We start from the raw sequence: 11,618 nt of genomic DNA, 5'->3' as shown, positions 1-11,618 counted from the left end.
CGCGGCTTTCATGGCTCGGCTCCTCCCGCCCTTGCCTTCCTGCTGGAAGCCCAGACTCTATTTTTAATAGTCTGAGTGCAGCTGCACCTGAGCGTCTCGGCAGAGCCGTTCCCAGGGCAGGCCGAGGCTGTGGCATCCCCCGGGGTGGCACGGAGTGACTTCAATGCCGTCTGTGACCCGGGATTTGTAGCCTGTAATTTGTACCCAAATGCAGCCCGGGATGGCTCCACATGCAATGGTTACCAACGGAGCGCTCGCTGCTGATAATAAAACCTCCTGTCTCCCCAGGCGTTTGCTGCCCTCGGTTCTGCATAACCAGATGTCTTTAGGCAAATATCAGCTTTGAATGTCCTTGAATTCATCTGGAGCAGGAAAAACTGCTGCGAGCCCCTCTCCGGAGCTGATAGGGCTGTGCCATCCATGTGACAAAAGTCCTTTTGGTTCCCATTCCTGCAGCTTCTGGACGGCCCCAGCTCCTCGGGAGCCAGTGGAATATCCGTCTGTGTTTGGTTTGGAGTCCAAGGAATCTCGCTGATTCATGGGGTGGGACAGTCTGGGCTGGAAATCCGTGTGTCACTGGAACCAAATGTGGGGCTGTGCAGTCCAGCCCTGGCCAGGAACCTCCCTTAGTAATTACCCGTTAATTAATTGCAGCCTGTACCACTAAGGACACCGTCCCACCGTTGTTGTTGTTGTTGGAACGTGGGTTCCAACAGAAGGGAAGAAATTTCCCTTGAATGGGGTTGTCCCAGAGACTCCACAAGCAGCTGTCTTAGGCTTTGCATTCACTTTTTTTGCATGGCAGAGTAAGAAGCCAAATGTGGATTCAGTTGAGGCCAAATGTGGGACTGGTTTAACGAGGGGCAAAGGAAAGTTGCATCCTCTGTCTGCTAGGAAAGGCAGGAGCTGAGTCCTTATTCCAGGACAAGGAACGCTGAGCCAGGCATTCCCACCCAGCCAAGGACAGAGCCTCCCTCTCTGCTTCCCCAAAAAGTTGAAATTCCCAGGGTTTTGTCCAACTTGCAGTAGTTTCCAGGGCTCCCCACAGCACAGACCCACCTGCTGGAGAACAGGCAGTGGTTTAGCACAAAGCAGCAGCTCTCCCACGGCGCCCACGAAGGTGGGTGTAGAGCAACAAATTTGAGGTCTGTGAGGCACTCAGGGCCTTTTAATGTTTCCCAGCCCCACAAAGGAGCTGCCAGGGCTGTTTTTCCCTCACCACTGCTGCATTTCTGCTCTCACAAAAGCTCTCCCCTGCTGGTATCTCGCAGAGCAGCTAATAGCTTATTTCATTTATACCCAGCTGTACCAGCCCTGGCTCTGCTTTAATATGTTTTCAATTATTTCACTTTCAGATGACATTTTCCTGGTTTCCAGCTGCCACTTACCAAACCCCTCATGCTCCCCATTCAAATGAAACCTCTAACAATGCTCAGTCTGAAAGCTCTCAATTCTTTTCCTCTTTCAGTAATTGCTGCTTGTATCATTCTAGATTTATTTATTTCTTCTTTATAACTCTTAGAATTAATTTGTCCATGCTTTACATAATAAATCACCAGTGCTCTTAACAATCCATAAGGAAATGAGCATCACCCACCTTTAACAGCAGTGAGGAATGAGTCAGGGAAGTTCTGTGAGTTACTCAAAGCTAAATTTGCACCGAGCCACAGAGTGGGAAAAAAGCAACTCTGGCCCCCCACGTGTGCTCAGTGGGTCATTCCCTCAATATTATTCTATGCTGCATTCAGGAGCTTCGTTCCCATTTGGCAGAGCAGCAAAACAACGTGGGATTGTTTCACTTCTCTGGCATTTTTGGCCTTTCTGCAGCAGTTTTTCCATCTCAAACTTTCCAAGTGCTTTTGAAACTGGAGGCATCAGATGTTAAAGATATCAAAGCAGGCTCTCTCCTGCCCTGGCTGTGCGTGTTCCTCTGGTGGAATTTGCTGCCACGCTGACCCCAGTGCTCAAAAATGGGTTTTTATTTCCACAGGGAATTTTTCAGGCATGGGAGGAGCTCAACACATAGGGACACGTGTCTGAACATCCCATTTTTAAAATTATAACAAAACTGCTGTGAGAAGAACAATGCTGAGGAGGTTTGGGAAGGAGAGCAGCCAGTGCTGGCTGTGGCTGGAAGCAGGAGCCTGTCCTGACTGTCGGGTTCATCAGAGCTCCTGAAGGCCATGCTGGACACAGCTGGGACAAGAACCTATTAAAGGAAAGGCAGGACAGTCACAGCCTGGTTATAAATACCAGCATTCCCATTCCACAGCTAATTCAGGATCCTGGGCTGGGATGCAGCAGCAGAAGCCGCCACAGGCCCAGCCCTGCTGTCACAGATGCTCTGCTGAGCTGCTGCCCCTTAGCAGAGTCATCCCAGGAGCTCCACGTTCCTCCCTCCCATCCAGGCACCCAGAGGGATTTTGGGCTCCATCCACCACCTGCCTCCTGGGAGGGATGAATTTGTTATGGCTCATTCCTCTTTTATTGTCCCTGCATGGAGCAGAGTTTGGGCTGGAGCTGCTGGGAGCATGCCAGATTTCCAAGGATTGCGGGGGAAATCCGACTTGTGCCGGTGTCAGACTGTTTGCAGTTTGCTGTGATTCCCAACCAGCTGTCCCTGGATGGCTCATTTTCCTCCGGGGTGGCTGCCAAACTTTAGGATTAGCTGCAGTGAGCAGCTGAGGACACGCGTGGAGCCAGCCCCGGAGCTCACAGCTGCCACAGGGAGAAATCCATGGAAAACAGCTCGGAGTTACCCAGCACAGGACACAGCCCGTGCCATTATGTGGGAAGGTGACCTCATCCCACAATTTCTGGGTCACTCCTGTGCCCCACAGTCCACGTTAGCACCGCTCAGAGGCTGGAGAACTCCATGTTTCTAGGAAATGTTCATCAAGAACTTTCAGTGGCAGTAATTGCACTTGGAGTCATTTAACAAGCAATGGCCTTTCCGTGCTTCTTCCTTTTTTGTTTCCCCTGGTTACTGGCATATGGTCTTTTCCCTGGGGAGCTGGATGGTAATTAATGCATTTTGTGGTTAAATGTTTGGACTCAGCATCTCAGGGCGCCCGAGAAGCAGGGAGGGGACAAAGCAGGCATTGTCTGCAGGTTTCCTCTGCCGTGAGTCCCCTCCATGGAGCCACCAGGGACAGCTCTTGGGAATGCTGACACAAGCAGTTTTTCACCTCCCTTCCTTTGGAACACGGGGGAAGTTGAAGGGCTCGTCACCTCCCAGCCTCTGGAGGTGATATCCGAGGAGGGGGAGAAGGAAAGTTGGCTCACAGGACCACACACACACAGGACAGGAGGAACTGAATGCCTGACTCTCCCCTTTCAGCAGCAGCCTGTTGCTGTGCTCTGCCCAGGGTTTCTCACTGCCCTACTTTCCAAATTCACATATCAGCCTGTCCTCTGCTGTGAGCATCAGGAAACAAAGATTTGGGCTTCTCCCTTCTGCAGGAAGAGACCTGGAAAGGATAAAGAGGTAGAGATGGAGCTGGGTCTGAGTGCTGGGAAACTTTCCCATGGCAGCACTGTGCAGGTGCACACACACAAGGAGTCCTTCAATAAAAACCCCAAATCCACTGCATTCCTGGTTATTTGGGGAAAGAAAAAGAGATCGTTTTGTGAGCCTGATTAAAATCTCTATTTCCCCACCTTTATGTATAGAAGTTGCTTAAAAGTAAATAAATTCAGATAGTGGCTGTTTTCTTTTAAGGTTAGTCCCCAGGTGATTCAAACACCTGGGCTGATAAGGAGATTTGGTGAAGAAAAAAGCACTACACAACCTGCTTCTCCCAAAATAACATCCCCAGCTTTGCCTGGCTGAGGTTGATTAAGTGGTTAAATCAGCCACACTCCCTGCAGCAGCAATCAAACACTGCCACCACCGAGGTTTCCTGCTGAATTCCCATCATCTGAAAAGCCTGGAAGTTGCTGGTAGCTGGGGGCTCCCCTGATGAACCCTGTGCATTATATCCCAGCAGCGTGGGCTGGTTGTGTCATGGAGCTGAAATGGCAGAAATTCTGTTTGTTGTGGATTTTTACTGGGCTGCAGGGTCGGAGGGACCCGGGGAAGGGGAGCTGTGGGAAGGCAGAGCCAGCTCTGTGTGCTGCCTGTGTCTTTGTGTGTGGGGAAAAAGGGGAGCAGCAGCTCCTTCCCAGCTTCCAGCCACCCTCCCATGGATCTGCAGGGATCAATCCAGTCACAGCAATGACACCAACATGCTCTGTTTTGTCTCTGAGGTGCAGCTCAACATCAGAGAGAAAAAGATCCACAAAAAAATCTAAGTCAAACAGAAAACCTCTTTATCTCCAGGCTGGCTTGATCCAAATATTGGGAAAAACTCCTTTCCTGTGAGGGTGGGCAGGCCCTGGCACAGCTGTGGCTGCCCCTGGATCCCTGGCAGTGCCCAAGGATGAGCAGCCTGGGCTAGTGGAAGGTGTCCCTGCCCATGACAGGGGTGGAACTGGATCATTTTTAAGGTCCTTCCACCCCAAACCATTGCATGATTCTCTGATTCCATCAGATCAGATAACCCATCCCAGTTTAGGGCAGGACAGTCACCTCCACAAACCCAAACCACTCCTGTACAGCTGGGCACCATCTGAAGTTTTACATCTCTGCTCTTCCTGTGGGGTGAAGCTGTACATCCCAAATCTCCCAGATTTCCAGGAGGTTCTTTGGGCAGAGTCCAGAGCTGGGATGAATGACATTCATCCCAAGGAACAAAGGGAACACCTCTCCCAGAGCCACCCTGCTCCGCACCGATGGCGTCAATGCTGCTCTGACTCAAGCAGTGACATGATGGATGTGGGGTTTATTTCCTCCTACCTGAGTCACACTGGAAGGAGCCACGTTTTTTTTCCAAGTACTCAGGAAAGAAAAGGAATTGTGGGCAGGACAAGAGGCCAAGATCTCGTAGTTCTACCAGGATTTAGAAATAATCTTTCTGATAAAATTATTTGCATTGCAGCAGCACACGTAGAGTGCTCCAGCTCTCCAAACACAGGGACAGAAACTCCTCCACCTTCTCCAAACCTCACAGCCTGAGGCACTGCCAAGGGAATAACATCCCAAATCCCTGAGATCCCCACAGCAGGACAGGGAACTGAACCCAAACCTCCTGAGTCACCGACTCCAAAATCTGCTGTGGTCCCCAGCAAAGCCACTGTGCCCTGCAGATGGGGAGAACAACAACAATCCTGCAGGGCAGGACCAAAGAGCTCCCAGATCTTCCCATCTCTCTGCTCCTTATCTGCAGCACACGCTCGACCTGCTCAGGCTGAAATTCTGGTATTTCAGATCATCGGGTACTTGCTTTTGCAATTTTAATTATCACCTCTTTACCCCAGTGGTTTGTCTGTGTAATGACTGCTCTAAGGCTCTTCGGGTACCTAATGAGTAACGATAAAGAGCCAAAAATTTAGGCACAAACCCGGGAGAGATAATTGAGGACTGGAGCCACCCCTCTGCCCCACAGCCCAGCCAGGGATGTCCAAACCCAGCCAGGCTCTCAGAGCATCTCTCTGAGTACCAAGGCTGTGGAGATTTTCCCTTTTAAATCCTTTAATTTTATCCCAGCCATGATCTGTCCAGCAAGGTGGGCAATGGGATGGGGAAGGGGAGGAATTGCCACTGAAGGGGTTAAACCACAGGCAGCTGCTTTTCTAACCCTGCCCTCATCAGCTGCACAAGAGGTTTCCGTGATTCAGGTTTCTTTCACAGATTTAAAACTCATTCTAGATAAGCAAATGAGCAATTAGTAGCGCTGCATCTGTGATGTCATTAAAATTCAAACGGTGCCCTGGCTGCTCATTAATAGTGGGATGTGCAGTTGGGGAGGATAAACCCAAATCCTCTGCTGGCAGCAGGGGGAAACCATTGTCCCACAACCCCCTTCCTCCCGGCCCCTCTGCAGCAAAGCGACCTCTGGGCTGCAGGAAGAGTCTCAAATGCTCATCACACGAGTCCTTTATCAACAGGAATATATCCATTACATCACTGGGAACGCTGAGGGGATCCCATGAGGATTCCCACAGTGTGTGGCATTCCCAGCTCGGCCCCTCCCTGCCAAAACCTCCCCGAGAAGGGCGAGGAGCAGGGACCGAGGGACAGGAGCTGCAGGGACTGAGGGACAGGAGCTGCAGGGACTGAGGGACAGGGACCGCAGGGACCGAGGGACAGGAGCTGCAGGGACAGGGACCGCAGGGACCGAGGGACAGGAGCTGCAGGGACTGAGGGACAGGAGCTGCAGGGACAGGGACCGCAGCGTGTCCGTGGTGCTGGGCAGGAGGGGAAGGGTCTGGGATGAGAGCAGGGGGAAGGAAGCAGAGCTGGAGAGGGGCCAGGGCTTGGGATGGGCTCTGAGCAGCAAAACCTCGGGGCTGCAGCAGCTCCTGTGGCTGGGCCAGTGCAGGATGGAGACCCTGGGGAGACTCAACTCGTGGGATGAAGAGGCTGAAAAGTCTGATCCCCTTGGACAGGGGAAGGATTTTTTTATCCAGTGGGGAAATTCTCCCTGTGGCGAGCTGGGAACCCACAGAGCACTGACACAAGCCCATCACCCGTGGAGATCAATCATCCCCAGTTCCCCTACAGAACATGCAGATTTCTCCCATTTCACACAGCTCCCTTCACTTATCTCTGTCCTGGATAACAGCAGGTGTCCCCTTTCCCTGTCTGGAAAGAAGAGTTGGAATGAAAACAGAGTCTGCCTGCAGCCACGGGGATGGCTCCCTTTATCCTCCCCCATAAATAATAGAAGATTCATTCACAGGCTTGTAATAGATAAAAAATAAATAAATAAAAAAGAGCTCAATTTTGTTTTGCCAATCATGCACTTAATGTAATTTTCCCTTCTCATCCCCTTGTGCCGGTGCCTGTGGACTCACAAAGGTTTTAATAAGCTGGAAAGGTGCCAAACCATTTCTGTCTCATTAAAAAAATATCAGCACGGTGACAAAAGTAATTTTTTTCACATCAGTAGTCAAATCCACTTGCTGAATTAAAATCCAGCTGACAGGGAGACTATCAATTTTTAATGGGAGCTTCCTCCCTCCTGGAGCGGGGAAGCCTGGGGGGGTTATTCTTAAAAGGGATCCACATTTCACATTTCAAACCCTTCCACCAGCTTTAGTTTCATCTGAAGCTCGACTGAATGAAGAATTACAAAAAGCCCCCACCCCCCCAGGTGAAAAACCTCCTGAGAGCTTCCCAGGCTGTGCCCCCACAGAGGGTCAGGGCCGAGCTTTGTGCAGTCGGGGCCAGCCCGGAGCAGGACACGGGGCAGGGGTGGGGACAGAGCCCACAGGAAGCTCTGGCTGAGCAGATAAGGACAGCTCGTGCTCTGCAGAGTCCAGCCCCTCACCCTGACCCTCCTCTCCAGGGGCCATTCCCCAGCTGACATCGGCTGCAGAATTAAATTCCGTTTATTTCATAGCCACAACAATTTACACGAGCCTGGCCCTGGACTGAACACAAAGCCTGTGTGGGGGAACCGAACAATTCCCTACAATTCCCTTTCCCCCAGCGCTGCTTTCCCAGGACAGCTGTTTTCCGTGTTTTCTTTGAAGTGAAACAAAAAGATCCTGAACTTCCCAGGGATTCGGAGCATCCCCACAAGGACCAGCCCCTCGCCAAAAGCAGCCTGATACCTGCAGGATGTGCCGGACATCTCCTCCATTTCTGCCGGGATTTAAAGGCTCGGTGCCGGAGCAGCCCCGGCTGCCCCGGGCTGGTCCCTGCCCGAGGCACAGAGCCCGCATTGAGTCGGGACTGCCCGGGGCGGCCCCATCCTGCCTTTGTGCGGGAGGAAGGACCCTCCGGACCCCACATCCCTCCTGCACTCAGCTCCTCGGCCTGGGGAAGCACCTGTGGGAGTTCAGAAGGATTCCTGACCCCATCCCTGGCCCCGGGAGGTGCTCACCACACAATTCCTGATGGAATGAATGAGAAAAAACCACGATTCTTACAGAATCTGCCACAACACGAACGCTATAGAAAATTAATGACTTGGTGATTAGAACACTTGCACTGAAGGCTCAGTCTACAGCAAATCCCGACCGTGGGGAGCTGTGCTCCTGGCACTGACCCCAGCCCTCTGCACTGACCCCAGCCCTGGTTTGGGAGCCGGCACGTTCCCTCCTGGTTTTTAGGATTATCCAAACGCCCAAACAAGCTCGGCACCACCCCAAAACAAGGTACAAATGAGCACGGGTGGCCCCGCGGCTGCGTCACCGTGAGTCACCTCTGCTCCAGTGCCGGGCTGGGGCTCACACCTGACTCACCTGCCCCGGGAGCTGCCGGCTCCCATTACAGAATCCGACACTCCCAGCTAAGAAAGAATTTCGCGGCGTTTTCTCTCCCTGTGAGATGGGCTGGAGCCACACAGCTCCTGTTCACTGCTCGGGAACAGCCCCTACACACCAGCAAACCCCAAAGCAGGGACATTGTGGCTCTTGATTTTAAATAAAAGACTGGGGGAAAAGGGAAGAAAAACCCAAACCCTCCAGCTCCATGACGAACTGTGATCCTCCTCCCTTCAGGAACAGCTTCCAGTCCATCCCCAGCCTGGTGAGATAGAGCCAAAGCCACTGGGGGACGTTCAGGTACAAACCTGCAGTGAGAACTGGGGACCCCTCTGAACATCATCTCCCTCTGTAGATTGGTTGTTCTCCCCACTCTTCCCAAGGCTTAATCTACACTCAGGATGGGAGATACGAAAAATTCACCACGTGTCTCCCTGCCTGCCTCCAGCCACCGAGGCAGCAGATACAAACCATCACAAGTGAACCAGAAGATCTTTAACCATGTTGGATATTCCCTGAGCTCTGCTCACAGCAGAAGGAAACGCTCTGGCTCAAGTCAGAACTAAACTGAACAAGTGATAACAAGGCCAAGCATTTCTTTCCCCCAGAACCTGGCTCAGAACAAACCCAGGGCTGCAGAACAGCTGAGCTGTGCCACCCCTCGAGTGCCACATGCAGGAAGGAGCCCAGCTCCTGCTGGACTTTCAGCAGGGACTATCTGATCCCCGAGGCAGAGGGAGCTCAGGTAAGAGTGGCTGGTACAGGACATCCTCTGCCTCCAGCCAGGGGGGAACCATCCCCAGCTCTTGTTTCACACCCAGCTGAGGCGACTCCAGCACTTCCAGCCTCTCTGAACTCATTGACGATTGTTGCATAAAGTTCAAAAGTCAAACTGTCGATTAGTCTGGGAATACACAACTCCCTATCCCATTGGGCTGAGATTCAATCATCTTTTTATAATCCTGGAAGAGATATAATTACTTCCAATAGTAATTTATTGGAATGAGTAAGACCTGATTTAAGAGAAACACAATTCCATTGAATTGTCAGTGCTTTGAGACACTGGTGACACACAGTGGACTTCAAACAGACAGACCAAGGGTTTATGAGATGATCCTGTACCAAATCACAACCTATGACACACAACAGCTGGAATGGAACTCTGTGCCCTGCTGAGCTGCCCCTCCCAGAGCTGCTTTTACACCAACACACAGAGATTTGGAGTTTGGTGCTGCAGGAATGAAGCCAGAGTGCAGAACTGCTCCTCCAAACTCAGGTCCCTCCCTGCAGCCCTCACTGCTCAGGACATGGATTTGTGTCAGGCGAGGGAGGTTTTGGGATGGCTCCCAGCACAGAACTCTGCCCTGGTGCTGGGATTTATCCCTGGGCTCCCAGGGAGCAGCAGCAGCACAGTTCTGTGTCCTGGGGCAATTCAGAGTAAATCCCTCAGCTCAGGAAGCTCCACGCAGCACTCCCAGGCAAATTGCCAAAGTCACACAAGTGGAAAAATTTAACAATCCAGCCCTGAGTTTCTATAAACTTGGAACTGTTGCACACACACACCTGCCATTGTCTCACCTGTTGACACAACAAACATCTTTCTTCAGAAGCAGCTACAGAGACTGACCTGTGACTCACCTCAGCCTCACACTCACTCCTGAGGACTCAGTTCCATTGCAATTACACAGCCCCCAATTCAATTTTTGTGGAGTTGGATACAATTATTGCAGCACATCCCTTACCTAGACCCTATGTCTGTCACTTCATGAGGGTGGCCTGGGTTAAGAAGCCAAAATTCTGCATGAGCACATCCAGGATAACAAGAAGTGAGATCCAGGCACCTCCTGCCTCATCACACCAGGCACCTGCAGGGTCATTTCTGAACTACAAATATAAGGATTTAAAAACAGAGAGAAGAGGTTAACCAAGAAGCTGGGATGGAGAAGGGATCAGACCAGTTAGGGTTTGGGTGAGGGGAGCTCAGTCAGAGGATCAGGAGTGAACTCAGTGGTGTCATGAACAGCAGAGACACAGATGGAACCCAGCCCAGCAGATTCTGTGCTCAAAACCAGGGACAGCTCAGGAGAGGACAGGGCTCCTTATCCCAATTGGTATTTAAATGAAATGTTAGTACTTGAATGGATAAGTGGGAAGGAATTAAAATACTAAGCTAAACACAATTTAGAAGTTATATTCCTTTTAAACACTGCATTTAATTGCTCTTTTTAAGCCTACACCATTCTTTATGAATAGATGAAAAAACAATAGAAACTCCAAGGGAGATGGAAAGGTGGAGGGAAGGCCTGGCCCATCCAAACCCAGCAGAGGTCCTTTATCAGTCCTGGAGACAGGAGATGGAAATAGGTGTGAGGGAAGATAAGCAGTGACTCAGGTCCTGAATGTATTTAAAGAACTTCTATTAGTGCTAAAATTAAAAGGCACTCAGAGGTCACCAAACCCGGGTAGAAGCAAGATTGGGATGATAAAGGAGGAGGCATTAAACCCTGGGGAGCTGCACTCCTGCAGGCACAGGGACATCCAGGGAAAATCCAAGTGAATGAGGATCAGCACGTCCCAAATTCAGGTCTGTGGCTCCACAAGCATCAAATTCACCCGATGCACTTTGAGAAATGCCTCTGTCCAGAAGCTCCTTGGAATTTATCACACATATTTTAATAACAGCTGATGGAGGAGGTTTACAAGCACTTGAGCACACAATGATATTCATGTGAAGAAACAAAAGATTCAGCACAGAGGGAAATGCAGGAGCTGCTCTGAAACCTCCCCTCCCAGCCAGGACCTGGAGCAGCCCTGCCCCAGGTTAAACCCTGCACAAGGGCAAGGAAAGAGTCACCAATCTGCACATTTCACTGTGGACATCACAGCACAAGAATTCAAAAGCACCTTCCAGAGGAACCTCAGGCTTCAGAACTGAGCTGATTTCAGAATCACAGCTCGAGTTCTTACAAAGCAACCCAGCAAGTTTCCAGCGTGATTAAAAGGGGGTTGGGACTGGATGGTTTGTAAGGTCCCTTCCAACCCAAGCCACTCTGTGATTCCATGATTATGGGAAGGCAGGGAGCCCCCAGGATTCCTCCCACACCACTACAGCTCCTTCTCCAAGTTAATCAAACCTGCTGGTCATTTCTTGCAGGGCCTTCAAACACTTGGCTTACTCTGACCAGCAATTTTCACAGCAAATATTGAGCCTGAGCTTCTCCATCCTCTCAGAGCACTGCCCAGGTAAGGCTGTGTGACTCCTGCTGGCAACAACTCCACAGGAGCATCACTAAAAATCAAAGAGC

Source organism: Sturnus vulgaris, chromosome 24 (assembly GCF_052056855.1).
Source record: "Sturnus vulgaris isolate bStuVul1 chromosome 24, bStuVul1.hap1, whole genome shotgun sequence".
NCBI lineage: Eukaryota > Metazoa > Chordata > Aves > Passeriformes > Sturnidae > Sturnus > Sturnus vulgaris.
The sequence above is the reverse complement of the archived record's forward strand: the minus strand, read 5'-3'. Positions refer to the sequence as shown.